Raw genomic sequence first — 16087 nt, forward strand, 5'->3', positions numbered from 1 at the left:
TTCATTACCTTAGCCTAACTTACTAGCTAAGTGCATATCTTACCTATGATGTGAGTGGATACCGCTACTGTAAGTTCAAGGAAATACAAGCGAAGCCAGGTGGCCATGACATAAACTAGTGCTCAGTAGTACCAGAAATTTGTAAACAGAACTTTATCGGTTTTGTAAAGTTATTTACTTGCACATATTTGCGTGTAGATCAGAGAAAATAAAGATGACAGTTTTTTTGTTTACTTATTATTTCACACTTTTGATTCTAGGTAATCAATGACACGATACTACAATATTCAATATGCTGTAAGTGGTCAGTGACCTCTCAAAAATCTTGTTCCAGAACACCAGGAGCCATAAAACACAATCAAGAAAGAGGAAAGTGAAGCTCTACCGTCATTCAAAGATTCATGTTCTTACCACTCCTTCCATAAAGCCTGGACTCCATTCTTCAAAAAAGTACAGTAAATCATTAAACTGAGTGAATCTGTTTGGGACAAAAAAAAAACACGATTTTGCCGCCCGTGTGAGTGCAGCAAAAAATGTCCAAGGGTCTATGCCCAAGAAATAATTTTACCAAGTATGAAGTGAACTTGCAAAGAAATAAAGGCATGACACGATAATGAAAAAGTGTTCGAAAGAAAGAAGAGGAAGAAATACTGCTGGTCTTCAAACTTTGGTAAAGATTCCTAAAATTGCTGCCATCAGTGGCTTTGAACCAGAAACTTATATATTTGTTGTCTCGTGTTCGTCCTCATTTTCTTCATTAAACTTTGCTCATGTGGAGCAAACACTGTTATATAAAGTCGTGCCGAAACAGGAATGGTTTCCCAAAGATAATCTAAGTGCATTTCACAGGTGCATCTCCAATAATCAATTTTGTATGAAAAAAAAAAAAAAAACTAAGTTTATTACAATCGTATTCTTAGTAATTCCTAGTTACTATCGATCGTAATTGCGTTTGTATGGTTACATTCGTAGCGAACAACCTCCACAACCTCCACAGCCTCATCACTACCATCTCCATCATCCACACTACTTGCACCATTATCTCTACTAACATCAACCCTACCTATACGATCCTCACTACTACCTTACCGCCGTTACCACTGTGACCCACAATACTAACTATTAGCAACACCACAACTACCACCACTTCCCTCACTACTACCCCTCGCACCGGCCTCACTATTACGACCATAAACACCTACAGTACACCACCATTATTATAACGAGCAACTTCATTAGCTTCATCTTCACTATTACAACAATCACCATTACAGTACTACTTGCACTACTTGCACATCACCACTACAGTACTACTTGCACTACTTGCACATCACCACTACCAACATAAGAACTACGGTACCATTTCCACTTTGCTAACTACACTACAAGTGAGGACAGGCGCGCTCCTTGTATATTTTCTGGCTACTAGATTTCATATTTTACCCTGGAACTTTTTATGTTTTTATTGGTGCTGGCTTTTATATTTTACTTGGACCTTTTTATATTTTATGCCTGCTGGCTTTTATATTTTATTTGGACCTTTTTATATTTTATGGCTGCTGGCTTTTATATTTTATTTGGACATTTTTATTTCTTATTGGTTCTAGCTCTTATATTTTATTTGGGCGTTTTATTTTTATTGGTACTAGCTTTTATATTTTATTTCTACCTTTTATTTTTTTTTGGCTGCTGGCTTTTATATTTCACTTAGGACTTCTTTTTAATTGTATTAAGGACAACTTTTATTATTTACCTTGGACATTTTTATATAATGGACTGATGCTATTAATTTTCTAATAGGATAATAATGTGTATGTCACTATGATGTCCTCAGGTCTTTATCATTAATTTTAATGTGATTATATATATATATATATATATATATATATATATATATATATATATATATATATAAAGTACATCACCTACTATGTAGTGTGCATAAGTACAGTCTTTTGTATATACAGTACATGTACTGCTGCTACTGTTGCTGCTTATACAGTGCTGCAGCTGCTGCTGCTGTGCTGCTGCTGCCTTTATGATGATGAAACGTACTAGTTGTCTTTTTTTTATGTATCGAGAGATATGAAATAAAGCCGATTGATTGATTGATTGATTGATTGTAGCCTCGTAACCCATGCCACCATCCTCATCCACTGTAGCACATTCATCTGTTATCAACATTACCACCATCACCACTGTTGGCATCAATATCCTCACAACGAGGACCATCAGCAGTACCACCAATACCTTCCTAAATACAAGCACCATCACCACTTCCAGAACCACAATCCATAGTACATCACTACCACTAATATCGTGGCCACTACCACCGTCCTCATTCCTACCACCAACACAACTACCATTCTCACCACCTTCCTCATTATTACTACCATTATCTCTTGCGGTACTAAGGGTGATGGTAGTATTGGCGATAACAGTGGGAAGCAGGTGGCTGAATCAGAAGAGAGGAGGCCTGCAGTCCTAATGGACCCAAGTTCGAATCCCGGCTGGGGCAGGGAACAGTTTAAGGATTTAAATTTCATAAAAAGCAGACTTTACTGATCTACCAGAAGACCCGCCGGCATGTCGTAAAAATATCGCCGCTAATACCAATACACCAGTCCTGTATGAAACAGCCCTGACATGTATTCAATATGGACGTGTTAGCGCCAAAGTGATGAAATGTGGAGGTGTGTAGGAGGACTACTGGGCATTGGGATAGGCCCTGAAGCCTTTGCCCAGAGTCGGACATATATAAAAAAACTCTGGTGCCAATGATCATGGTGTTACCACTGGGAATTGCTGTGGTGGTAGTGAAAGTGTTAATTATGCTGGTGCAAGCACTACTATAATCCCCATTATTTTTCACTACTTCCACTATCACTATCCCCTTCTGCACTACCACTACCAACGTCACTAGCAAAATCACCGTCGTTACTAGCAGCACCATCTCAACTACAACAGTCCTCATACTCATAACATTACCACTATCACTACAGCCTTAACTACAAGCCGCATCACCGCTACCGCCAGCAACTCTCAACAGTAACTATATTATCGACATGACCTTCATTACCACCATCATACTCACTTTTCCATCACCATTATGATCACAGTAGTCAATACGAACTCTGTCACCGCTTCTGGCGTAACAGTAAAGTACCATCACCATCCTCACAGTGGCAGTGCTCTGGTGGACATTTGTGCCGGGAGAGGGTTGGTGATAGCCAATACACTCCTTAGACACAAAATGATCCACAAGCATACGTGGCGAGTGATGAGAAGGGTGAGTGGTGAACTGAATGAACGGAAGGCAATGACTGATTATGTGTGTGTGGATGGGAGAATGAGAAGGTATGTAATGGATACAAGAGCATACAGAGGGTGGGGAAGTGTATTTTCGGACCACCTCTTGGTGATGGAGAAAGTCAATGCTCAAAATGAAATGGATGAACAGAAGGAGGGCCAGATAGGAGGAAGTAGTCCATACAGGTAGTGTAGAAAGGTTGCAAGAGGATGGAAATATGGCAGGATAAAAGAGGGAAGTTGCGGAGCGATTGGGTAATTATGATTTGGAGTGGATGGGGGAGGTGGAAAGTGTATGCAAGATATTCAAAGAAGAAATCTGTGCAGCATGTGAGGTGATATGTGGGGTGATGAGAAGACAAAAAGGAGTGTAAGCAACAACATGGTGGAATGATGAGGTGAGACAAACTGTGCGCAAAAAAAGAAAGCATATAGTGAGTGGATGGGAAGCAGTGGCATGAAGGATGTTGAGAGACGAAAGAGAGAGATATGTGTAGGGAGGAAAACAGAGGTGAAAAGATTAGTAAGAGAGGGAATGAAGACAGTGGATGAGGAATTTGAAAGGAATTCCAGTTAAAGTGGAGGGAATGAAAGGAAATGTTCCGGAATGAGGTAAGGAGAGCGAGACAGAGTGATAAAGTTAGCAGGGAAGTGAAAGATAATGGTAGAATGGTAATGGAGAAAGGAAAAAAAAGTGGGCAGATAGAGAGGACATTTTAAGGAACTATTATACATAGAGAATGAAAGTAATGAAAGTATAAGTGGCTGGGGAATGGCTGGGAGAAGGAGGGAGGTGAGATGGGAGGAGAGATCAGTAGGATGGAAGTGGAAACAACGAATTAAGTCAAAATGGGGAAAGCCATAGGAATTGATGGAGTGTGTGGTGAAATGATGAAGCATGGGGGAGAGATGGTAGTAGAATGGATATAAATGACCTGGGAGGAAGGTAGAGTCCCGGATGATTGGAAGTCAGATATAGTAATTCCCTTTTACAAAGGAAAAAAGGAAGAGAAGTGTGTGGTAATCATAGGGGCCAGTGTCTTCTTAGTGTAACAGGAAAAATATATGGTAAGATACTTACAGAGTTAGAGAAATAGCAGAAGCAAAAGTAAGACAAGAACAGGGAGGTTTTAGGAAGGGAAGAGGTTGTGTAGATCAGAGATTCATCCTTAGGTCTCTAGTGGAAGAGTTTCTAGAGATGGGAAAACGTTGTGTACGGCCTAAATGGATTTGGAGAAAGCATATGACAAAGTGGGTAGGCAAGGATTGTGGAAAATGTTAAGAATATAATTATGAAGTAAATGGGAAGTTGTTGAATGCCGTGACGAGTATGTATGAGGGTGCTAAGGCTGCAGTGCGTTGGATGTGAACTGAGTGAATTTTTCTGCATGAATTTTGGATTGAAATAGGGATGTGTCATGTCCACATGGCTGTTAAATCTGTCTATGGATGGGGTTATAAAAGAAATACAAAGTAGGCCAGTGGATGTTGGAGCGACCCTAATGAGACAGGGCAGCGTTTGGAAACTTCCTGTACTGTTGTTTGCGGTGGATACTGTATTAAGTGAAGACGAAGGGGAACTGCAATGCTTGGTGAATGAGTCTGGGAGACTGTGTAGGGAACGGAATCTAGTGAATGTAGAGGAAAATAAAGTTCTGGTCTTCGACAGAAATGAAGTCACTGAATGTACAGTGAGGTTCAAGGATGAGGAAAGAGATAATATGAGTACATTTAAGTACTTCAGTAGTGTGATGAGTAAAGATTGAAGTTTGGAGCATGAAGTGCTTGAAAGAGTACAATATGTATAAAAGGTCTGTGGTTCCTTGAAAGCAGTGATAAGAAATATAGAAGTGAGGATGGAAGTGAAAAAGTCGCTGCATGACTGTACTAGGCTACCGACTCTAACGTATGGAAGTGAAGCTTGGACCTTGTTGGAAGGACACAAGTCAAGAGTGACAGCAGTGGAAATGAGTTATTTCAGAGGAGCATGTGGAGTTACATGGAGAGACAGACTTACAAATGAGGAAGTGAAGGCGTGTTGTGGTGTGGATGTGACAGAAAACGTTAGGAAAATTTCTTTGAGGTGGTTTGGCCATATGGAAAGGATAGAGAGGGATAGACCAACGAGGAGAGTGTATGTGAGTGAGGTGGAGGGGGAGAGAGGGAGGGGGAGGCCGAGGATGAGATGGAGGGATGGAGTGGAGATGAATATGGGAGAGGGTGTGTGTAAGCTGGGGGGAGGACAGTGAAATGGCAGGGGACAGGGCGACATGGTGTTAATGTGTTTGTGACCACCTCTTACGGGATTAAGGCGTCTGGCAATAGATAAATAATAGGTACTAAGATTTTTTAAATCTTTTCCCTTTAACTTATTGCATAGGTCATTTGAAAACCACAAGACTGGCATTATGTATAACTGAGCTTCCTGACACACAGCTTACTGAGTCAAGGAATTGCTTTGGAACTGTTAGGTGTGCATCATAAGAGAACTTGCCAAGCTACACAATTAAAATGAATCATGTAGAAAACTTATTGTCACCCGTCAATAAACAGGACACTTCAAGCATCACGAAGCTGAAGGCGCCAGTTTGGGTGGACTCCTTTGAACCCCCAAATTCTTATGAACTTTGCTGAATCTCTTCCTTGTGACCTAAGAAGTGTATAAAGGGAGTGGAGAAGCCCATAGACCACTTGGTTGTTTGTGACATCATATACTGTACATTAGGTTATATCCTTTTTTGTTTGTATTATCGTGATTTTGACATCTCGTAACGAACATTATTCTGTCCAACAGTGGTTGCATTTATGTTTCCACCTTTCGTTTCATTTTCCAGTCGCGAATTTCCAGTTCAGCCATTTCATCATCCTGCAAACTTCGACAATCTACCCTTATCTTTCAGTTCTTCCTTTCACTCTGCTCATCCGTATTACTGCACATTCCATATTACAATCTCTACTTTCTACTTTCCTCCATATTCAATCTCCCGCCATACACCACATTCCACATGTCCCTTTTTCCAGTATTTACTCCCCACTATTCTTCACGATCCACTGAGTCCCAAACGTCCAGCATAAATATTTACCTTTCCAATAGCATGAGCCAACAGCCATACCACGCTGAGTGCATGCTGAGTGCACCGCTTCTAGTGCCTCCAGTAACATGGACGCCACTCACTCGGCCACCACTGCATAATTTTCTGTAAAATATTTTGGCTCTGGGCGTTGGCGAGGTTTTGTGTGTGTGTGTGGGGGGGGGGGACAGGACAAGATACTATGGAATTAAGCCATTCAGTATCAAAAGAACCTCTCTCTCTCTCTCTCTCTCTCTCTCTCTCTCTCTCTCTCTCTCTCTCTCTCTCCAGTTACAGATCATCCACGGTCTGCTCTCAGAGGGTGCAAAGAATGTTATTCTTCAGAGTAATCTTTGAGGACCGTTTCTATTCGGTTCACTCTAAGACAGTGTTTCTCAACTGGTGGTCCATGGTGACTTTCTGGGTGGTCTACAGGACGTTCACCGTATTTGGTATTAAACTGGAGATTGGTGCATAAATTTTTAAATTTATTGAAAATGCAGTATGAAAAATTTTATCAAAATAAATAATTGGCATTCATTTTATTGTAATATTCCTATTTAAGAAATATTTTTCAAACCAAAACGTTTGTTGTCTATGTTTTATTTATCATTACTCAAAAATGAAATGGTCCACGATATTTTTTTAATTGGGCTGTAGGTCCGTGGCCTGAAACGAGTTGAGAACCACTGCTCTAAGAGGTCTCTCTATAGCTGAATAAAACTCTTTAAATGTAGTAGGGTAAAAGTACACAAAAAATCGTAATTAAGGGGTTATTATTTTGTTCACTAAGTCGATCGCTCCAATAAAACAGTGTTAGTCTTGATGCGGATGGCAAGCTGGAAAAACAGAAACCTGGAGCTCTTGTTTCACCACCCCTTAGGAACTGTCCCTGAACATCTCATTTTGCTGTGCATTGTCGGTGTTTTCATTAGCAGAGAGCGTTGAGCAGCATACTCTCAAAAACATCTATGTCCAACTGTCTACACACACACACCACGTGCACATTACACATCACATCTATTTCATTTCCTTTTTAACAAAGACCACTGCAGTATTTAGGGCAAACGTGGTGCGAACTCGGATTTCCACCACCGACATGGTAGGGCTGACGACAGAGGGCTCTCCTAGTCATCAAGCAGCTGAGCCAGCAGCGGTAATTGCAAATACAGTTCATGCTCGGCAGAGGAGCAGTGTGCATTTGGTCATATATTTTACCAACATCCGTGGTCTTAATACAAATACAAATTCTTTTCATTTGTTCCCCCCTAGCCCTATTGCTCACAGAAACCCACATGTCTCTCTGCTTATCCGGATAGTTTTCCTGGTTTCATCTCCTCACTAACTTTCGAAATACTTGTTGCACTTGTTGCTATATTCAGTGTGTATGCAATTGACATTGGCATCACTAATTTTGAGTACTCATTGTACAAATTAAATTACCCTAATATATCCAAATGTATGTGAATAATTTATTGCTCTCTTGATGCCTCACCAGAACCCAGTGTATTTACTCCATATCCACACAGCTGACGAACCATAATCTCACCCGTTTAACTAAAATTACTGTGTTGGGTGATTTTAATATCCGTGATGTTTAGTGTTTAGTGCACTCAACGAGGACTGATGATATTGGTCTACTCACGCAACTGGTAAAAGAACCAATCACAATATCAGACAACCCTGATTGTAGTGCCTATCTCATGGACCTAATCCCAACAAATAACCCATATTAATACAAGATTTCATCAAAACACCATTCGTCAGTTGATTCAGTTCTCCCCGTTCTGAAACAGTGTTACCAGACGGTACTTTGATAGGTCAGACTGTGATGAATACAGAAATTATCTTGCTGAATATAGCTGTCTTTCTCCATCATTGAAATTTATTCCTGCTAGTCCCATATTAATGGCTCAGTACAAGAACCAAAAGTGTTTAGCATATACATTTTATTTAAACAAAAACAATTACGAATCCCTCAGTTACTGTAAAACTGCTAGAAACCACGCAAAAACAGAAATAAATCTTGCCAAATCGAACTTCGCAACCCAGTATCCAGACTATCGAACAATCCTAATAGCCTACAAATAGAAAATCGCGGCCAACTCTCAGTTCTTTTATTAGTCCCTTTATTAAGTCATCAACCATGCCTCCACTACAATTTTCAGACAGAAACACAGGAAATGACCTCCGTAGAATAGCTAATGTTCTTGCCAGTACTTATGCCAGAATTTTTTCAGTAGATGAAATCATCCAGAATGTTCCTGTACCAAAATATGACTCTCACAGAATTGCTCCACTGAAGCTACAGACTAGACATGTAAAATCATTCCTAGACAATTTACAAGCCAACAGTTTCCAGGTTCCAATAGAATTCTTCCCTGTGTTTTAATAAAGTGTTCCCAGAACTTCTTCCTGTTCTAGGTAAAGAGTTCAGACTAAGTTATGCATGCTTCTGGGACAGAAGCCAGTATCAACCCAGTTCCAAATGATGAAGGTTCCTCTGATCCCCCTGATTACAGATCTATAGCTCTCACATCATCTCTTGGTAAAGTTTTTGAGACTTATAAGCACATTGTTAAAAAAAATGCGAACAATTTTGGGACGGGGACGAAGGTTTTGGAGATACTGACTCTGACCTACTCTACCATCTAAAACCACTCAGGTGGTCAGTACATCCCGTGAATCAGTCATGAGTGGACGTCCATCTTTCGCTCCCCTCAAGGAACAGCGCCCCTGCGCAGCCCTCTGCGCTCGCGCCATGGCCTTCATAGCAGACTAAAAAAATATGTCATGAAACATGGCCGCCTGCTGAAGCTCAAGAGGCACTCCAGGCAGCAGTCACAGGCGCAAGCATCACCATCCCGAGCATCCTATCCCTGGAGACAGACTACTGACTTCGTACCGAAGACCTTTACGTTCGAAAAGTGACTCTGGTATATGTGACACAACAGGACTTACGGCTAACAGTTCAGTACAGCTACTTTCTTTTGTTTTTTGATGAGTTCCTGATGACACCCATAGCAACGAAGACGAACAGGTTTTCCACCACACTACCGCCGACGAAAGACAACAAGGGACATACAGGACATGGTTTTGGGATGATGTGAAAGTGCCCTCATTGTACTGTACGTGTTCTTGGCACATGACGATGTTGATACCTTTGGTGAGAAAACATACGACTGTCGAATACTGGATAACTGATGTTCATACTGTTACATAGCCTATGATTTCATCATCCTTTGTGTAATTCTAACGTACAGTATGCTGCATGTTTGATCACGAGCGTGTTCTACCTCACTCCCCCCGTCCTCCCTTATAGTAGAGTAAGTCGTTCTTTCTGTTGTTCAGAGCAGGAGTGTCAACTCTTTGTCCCCTCTGGCTTCATTTGCGCGTCCTTCTTACAAGTTGTATCAAGCTCTGCCGGCCCCTATATAATGAGCTCAGTCTCTGCATTATTGCCACTTAGATCTACTCCTCATTTTGTTCACATCTCTGTCCTCCCCTGTACAGTTGTTATTATTGTGAGTGCTCAGGAAGTCTCCAACCATCTAGCAGCTGTGTAATTTAAGTATGAGTGTTATTACATTTTTCTTATACTGTGTAGCGTAAGGTGTTAATTCTTAGGCCCAGTAAAGTTTTTGTAATTCATATTGTCAGCCAGTGGTAATAATATTTTGTATTTGTAATAATATATCTTGCATTCACTGAGTATTATCTGGTTTTCTCATTTTATCAGGGCTGACTTAGATAAATTTACTCTTGCTAATTTCGTGTTAATAGAGGCTATTTGCAGTTAACCATATATTTAACCTGTTTTTTTTTTGCCATTACATTATCCTTATGAGTCCTGAATGTTTTGTTGTTAGTTTGAGCATTAAACTTTAACTTGTAATTTTACCTAACTCTTTTGTTTTGAACCTGGAACTTTACGGGACAGTAGTGATTTTTAGTATTCTCACTTAAAGTGTACATTATCTTTCTCTGTTCCGTAACATAAATTTGGCGACCTCGCATGGATAGTCAGGATATTATCATAAGGATATTGCTTGATATTTTGTGACTGTGATTTATTCATGATGTCTACTATTACCACGCTTGATGAAGCCAAAGATTTTTTGTCAAATGTGCAAACAGTGTGTGATGTAGAAAACAGAACAAAGAATGAACTTAAGCTTGTTGCTCAACAATTGGGAATTGCTGTTCGCTCTCATCATTCTAAAGATCAAATTGTTGACATGATTAATGAAAGCTTGTTTAATGTAACTCCTCGAAATGAGCAATCGCAGATTGAATTAGCTAAGTTACAGCTAGCCCTGCAGGAGGCTTGTGCTTAGGAGGCTGAATTTCAGGCAAAAGCTCGTATTCAGGAGGCTGAGTTTCAAGCAAATGCTAAGGAGGCTGAGTTTCAGGCTCGTGCTAAGGAGGCTGAGTTTCAGGCTCGTGCTAAGGAGGCTAAGTTTCAGGCACAAGTTGAACTTGCTAGGATTCAGGCAGACCATGAGTATCGCATGAAACAAGGTGGAACTGGATCATCTAGCTCTGATGATTTTGATGTGGCTAAAATTGTTAAACTTGTCCCTCCTTTTAATGAATCTGATTTAACAAAGTATTTTCAGTTGTTTGAGATGGTAGCTACAGGTTTTAATTGGCCCAAAAAGTATTGGCCAGTACTCCTTCAAACTGTTCTCACCGGTAAAGCTCAAGTAACTTATGCATCTTTGCCTCAGGATCAATCTGATAATTATGATGTCATTAAGAGCTTGATTCTTAAGGCCTATGAGCTTGTTCCTGAAGCCTATAGAGTAAAATTTAGGACAACTTATGAGCAAGATAAGCAATCCCATGTTGAGTATGCAAAAATCAAAGAAGATCTGTTTGAGCAGTGGTTAAATTATAAGAATGTGGATTCTGATTTTGACAGATTTAAGCAGATGATTTTGCTGGAGGACTTGAAAAGGTGTATTAATAAGGATGTAAGCCTATATCTTGATGAGAGAAGAATAGATAATTTGTCTGATGCTGCAGTTTTAGCTGATGAATATGTTCTCACTCACAAGAGATATTCTAAAGAAAAAGGGAAAGCTGAGAGTAAGTACGTTGCCTCTACTCAGAGTACAGGTAACAGGAAAGAGAATAAAGATGATGTTTCTCAGGAAGTAAATACCAGCTTCACCTCTAGATTTCAGAAAAGTAAATGTACTTATTGTAGTAAGCTTGGTCATACTACGGAGAAATGTTTCAGGAGACAGCGTGATGTGAACAAAAAGGAGTCTTTAAATATTCAGTCAATTGGTCTAGCGTCCACCCTTGAGAGTTCCCAGAATTCTTTAACTGAGTTAACTGAACCTGCTTTGAGGGGTAAATTAAATCCTCATGATGGAGCTCCTCTTTTGAGCAGTAACGTGGGTGACACTCTCAAGAGTTCATGTGCTAATTTCCTGTCTGAAGGTTTTGTCAGTCCTCTGGACAGTAATGACAGGAAATCAGTTAAAATATATCGTGATACAGGTGCTTGCCAATCCCTTATGCTGACCAGTGTTCTAGGCTCTAATGTTAATTCCTCTGATGAAATTGTAATCTTACAAGGTGTAGGGAATAATTACTTCTCTGTCCCTCTGTGCAGAGTGAATTTAGAGTCTGGTTTTGTTCATGGTTCCGTTATGGTTGGGTTGGTTGAGACACTCCCAATGTCAGGTGTAACTTTCTTACTTGGAAATGATATTGGTGGAAGTCAAGTGTGTCCAGCTCCTCAGTTGTCTAGTGAGCCAGTGGCTGCGGACCAGGATTGTGATGTCCCTGATGTGTTCTCTGCATGTGCTATCACTAGGGCTAAGTCTAAAGTTACTGGTGACTTAGAGGATAATGATGATGATGATGTTATCCTAGCTGACACTTTTCTTGCTAATTTGGACCACTCACCAGATGAGGCAGTACCGCGTAGTGTTGATAATTTGTCTCGTCAAGAGTTGGTTGAGTTGCAGGTTGCTGACCCTGAGTTGAAAGGTCTAGCTAACTCTGCTTGCAGTGAGGAAGAGTCAGCTGGTGCTTCTACTTGTTATTATATAAAGTCAGGAGTACTTATGAGGAAGTGGAGACCCCCAAGAGCATCAGCCGACTGTGAATGGGAGGTTGTACATCAAGTTGTCATCCCTCGTGTTTGTAGGCAGGATATCATTAGAGTGGCTCATGATTCCAGTTTGGCAGGACACCTTGGAGTGAGGAAGACTGTGGCACGCATTTTGAAACACTTCTACTGGCCAGGTATCTTCAGGGATGTTTCCTGGTATTGTAAGTCTTGTCACACCTGTCAAGTTGTGGGGAAGTGTAATCAGACCGAAAAGGTTGCACCTCTAGTTCCCATTCCTCCTTTTGAGGCGCCTTTCACCCGTGTGTTGGTGGATATTGTGGGCCCTCTTCCTAAGACTTCTTCAGGATTTTCTTATGTGTTGACCCTGATTGATATGGCTACTCGTTATCCTGAAGCCATTCCACTTAGAATATCTCAGCAAAGAACGTGGTTAAGGAAATGCTAGGGTTCTTCACAAAGTTTGGTCTGCCCAAGGAGGTACAGTCAGACCGGGGAAGTAATTTCATGTCAAATGTTTTCAAGCAGTCTCTGAAAGAGTTGGGCATCACCCAGATCACGTCTTCAGCTTACCATCCCCAGACTCAAGGAGCGTTGGAGAGATATCATCAAACACTCTAATCGATGCTCAAGAAATACTGTTTGGAACATCAGAAAGACTGGGATAAAGGTCTTCCATTCGTTGTATTTGCCACAAGAGAATCTCCAAATGAATCACTGGGCTTCTCACCTTTTGAACTACTGTTTGGCCATGAAGTAAGAGGACCCCTTAAGTTACTCAAGGAATGCTGGCTGTCGGAGGAAGATGACGTCAACCTGCTGGAGTATGTGATGAAGTTCAAAGAACGGCTGTCCACTGCTTTACAGCTGGCGAGAGAGAATTTAGGAGCTGCTCAGGAGAAGATGAAGACTTGGTATGATAAGAAGTCCAGGTTACGCCACTTTCAGCCAGGAGATCAGGTTTTGATTCTGCTACCAGTTCATGGGCAACCTCTTCAAGCCAAGTTTAGTGGTCCTTATTTTGTGGAGAAGAAACTCAATGATGTCAACTATGTCATCGCCACACCAGATCGTAGAAAGAACAAGCAACTTTGTCACATCAACATGCTAAAGTTATTTCACAGGCGGGACGAAAATAATCCAGTCTGCACTGTAGCTGTTCCACCCGAGTCTGCAAGTGAAGCTCTCCCATGCAGTATGAGCCTGAGTGATAGTTTGGGGAAGAATCCTGATATCATGAATGATCTCCAGACTAAGCTTTCTCATCTACCTCCCGAGGAAAGGCAGCAGTTTTCGGCATTACTGCAGGAGTACCCGCAAGTGTTCCGTGCCACTCCAGGAAGAACCACTGCGTTGATGCATGATGTCGATGTTGGAGACGCAAAGCCAATTAAACTGCCTCCTTACCGTGCGAACCCAGTGAAAGTTCCTCTCATCCAGAAGGAGCTTGGCTACCTGTTGGACCACAAGATGATTGAGCCCTGTCAGAGCGAGTGGAGTTCTCCTGTCACTCTGGTCCCTAAGCCAGGGGGGTCACAGCGGCTTTGCATTGACTACAGACGTGTTAATCAGGTAACCAAAACAGACACTTACCCTCTCCTTCGTGTGGAAGATTGCATAGACAAGATCGGAAAGGCTAGGTACATAAGTAAGTTTGATTTGTTAAAGGGATACTGGCAAGTACCTATGACTGAACGTGCTAGGGAGATCTCATGTTTTGTAACACTAGGAAAGACTTTTGCATGTTCTGTAATGCCATGTGGTATGAAGAATGCACCAGCCACATTTCAGAAGCTCATGAATGTTGTAACAGAGGGTTTGGCAGGGTGTGTTGTTTTTATTGATGATGTATTAATCTTCAGTGACAACTGGAAAGATCACCTATGCCATGTCAGCAAATTTCTTGAGCGTTTGGTTCAGGCTAATCTTGTAGCCAATTTATCAAAGTGTGAGTTTGGTCAAGCTAAAGTTCAGTACCTTGGGTACGTAATTGGTGATGGACATGTTGCACCACCAGGAGCTAAGGTTCAGGTTATAAGTGATCTTCCCAGACCAAAAAGTAGGAAAGAGCTACAAAGACTTTTGGGAATGGTAGGTTATTACAGGAGATTTGTTCTTAACTTTTCAATTCTTGTATCACCACTTACAGACCTACTGAAAAAGGGAGTTAAATTTGTCTGGACCGATGACTGTGAATCCTCTTTCAGCAAACTTAAAGCTATCCTATTAAGTCAGCCAGTGCTCGCTACTCCAAATTTTGCTAAGCCTTTTAAGATGGCTGTTGATGCAAGTGATACAGGAGCTGGGGCTGTTTTGCTGCAAGAGGATGATCAGGGTATTGAACACCCTGTATCTTATTATAGTAAGAAGTTCACTCCACCTCAAAAGAACTACTCAATTATTGAGAAAGAGCTTTTGGCCTTGATTTTGGGTTTACAGCATTTTTCATTTTATTTGTGTTCTGGTTTTGACCCCATAGTCATTTATACCAATCATAACCCACTGAAATTCCTTAGTAAGTTTAAAGATAAAAATCAGAGACTGACAAGATGGAGTCTACTTCTTCAGGAGTATTCATTAGACATACAACATGTCAAGGGGAAAGAAAATGTTATTGCAGATTGCTTATCTAGACTTTAGACAGATTGTTTTAGAGTAATAAGAAATTTCCTTTGTAAATTTCTTTTTCTTTGTGGGGAGGTGTTACATAGCCTATGATTTCATCATCCGTTGTGTAATTCTAACGTACAGTATGCTGCATGTTTGATCACGAGCGTGTTCTACCTCACTCCTCCCTTCTACCGTTATAGTAGAGTAAGTCGTTCTTTCTGTTGTTCAGAGCAGGAGTGTCAACTCTTTGTCCCCTCTGGCTTCATTTGCGCGTCCTTCTTACAAGTTGTATCAAGCTCTGCCGGCCCCTATATAATGAGCTCAGTCTCTGCATTATCGCCACTTAGATCTCCTCATTTTGTTCACATCTCTGTCCTCCCCTGTACAGTTGTAATTATTGTGAGTGCTCAGGAAGTCTCCAACCATCTAGCAGCTGTGTAATTTGAGTATGAGTGTTATTACATTTTTCTTGTACTGTGTAGCGTAAGGTGTTAATTCTTGGGCCTAGTAAAGTTTTTGTAATTCATATTGTCAGCGAGTGGTAATAATATTTTGTATTTGTAATAATATATCTTGCATTCACTGAGTATTATCTGGTTTTCTCATTTTATCAGGGCTTACTTAGATAAATTTACTCTTGCTAATTTCGTGTTAATAGAGGCTATTTGCAGTTAACCATATATTTAGCCTGTTTTCTTTTGCCATTACATTATCCTTATGAGTCCTCAATGTTTTGTTGTTAGTTTGAGCATTAAACTTTAACTTGTAATTTTACCTAACTCTTTTGTTTTGAACCTGGAACTTTACGGGACAGTAGTGATTTTTAGTATTCTCACTTAAAGTGTACATTATCTTTCTCTGTTCCGTAACAATACACATCTCGATGTCTTCAGCAAGCACGTCTCAAAACATGTATCAGAACATCCTTCATTTCAATCATATCTCGGAACACACTATCACGGACCCAACAGACAGTTTGCGACAGATCAGGCCTATTTTGGATAAACCC

Source organism: Coenobita brevimanus, chromosome 45, assembly GCF_032717465.1.
Source record: "Coenobita brevimanus isolate Jiangsu-jjx chromosome 45, ASM3271746v2, whole genome shotgun sequence".
In the NCBI taxonomy this organism is placed as follows: domain Eukaryota; kingdom Metazoa; phylum Arthropoda; class Malacostraca; order Decapoda; family Coenobitidae; genus Coenobita; species Coenobita brevimanus.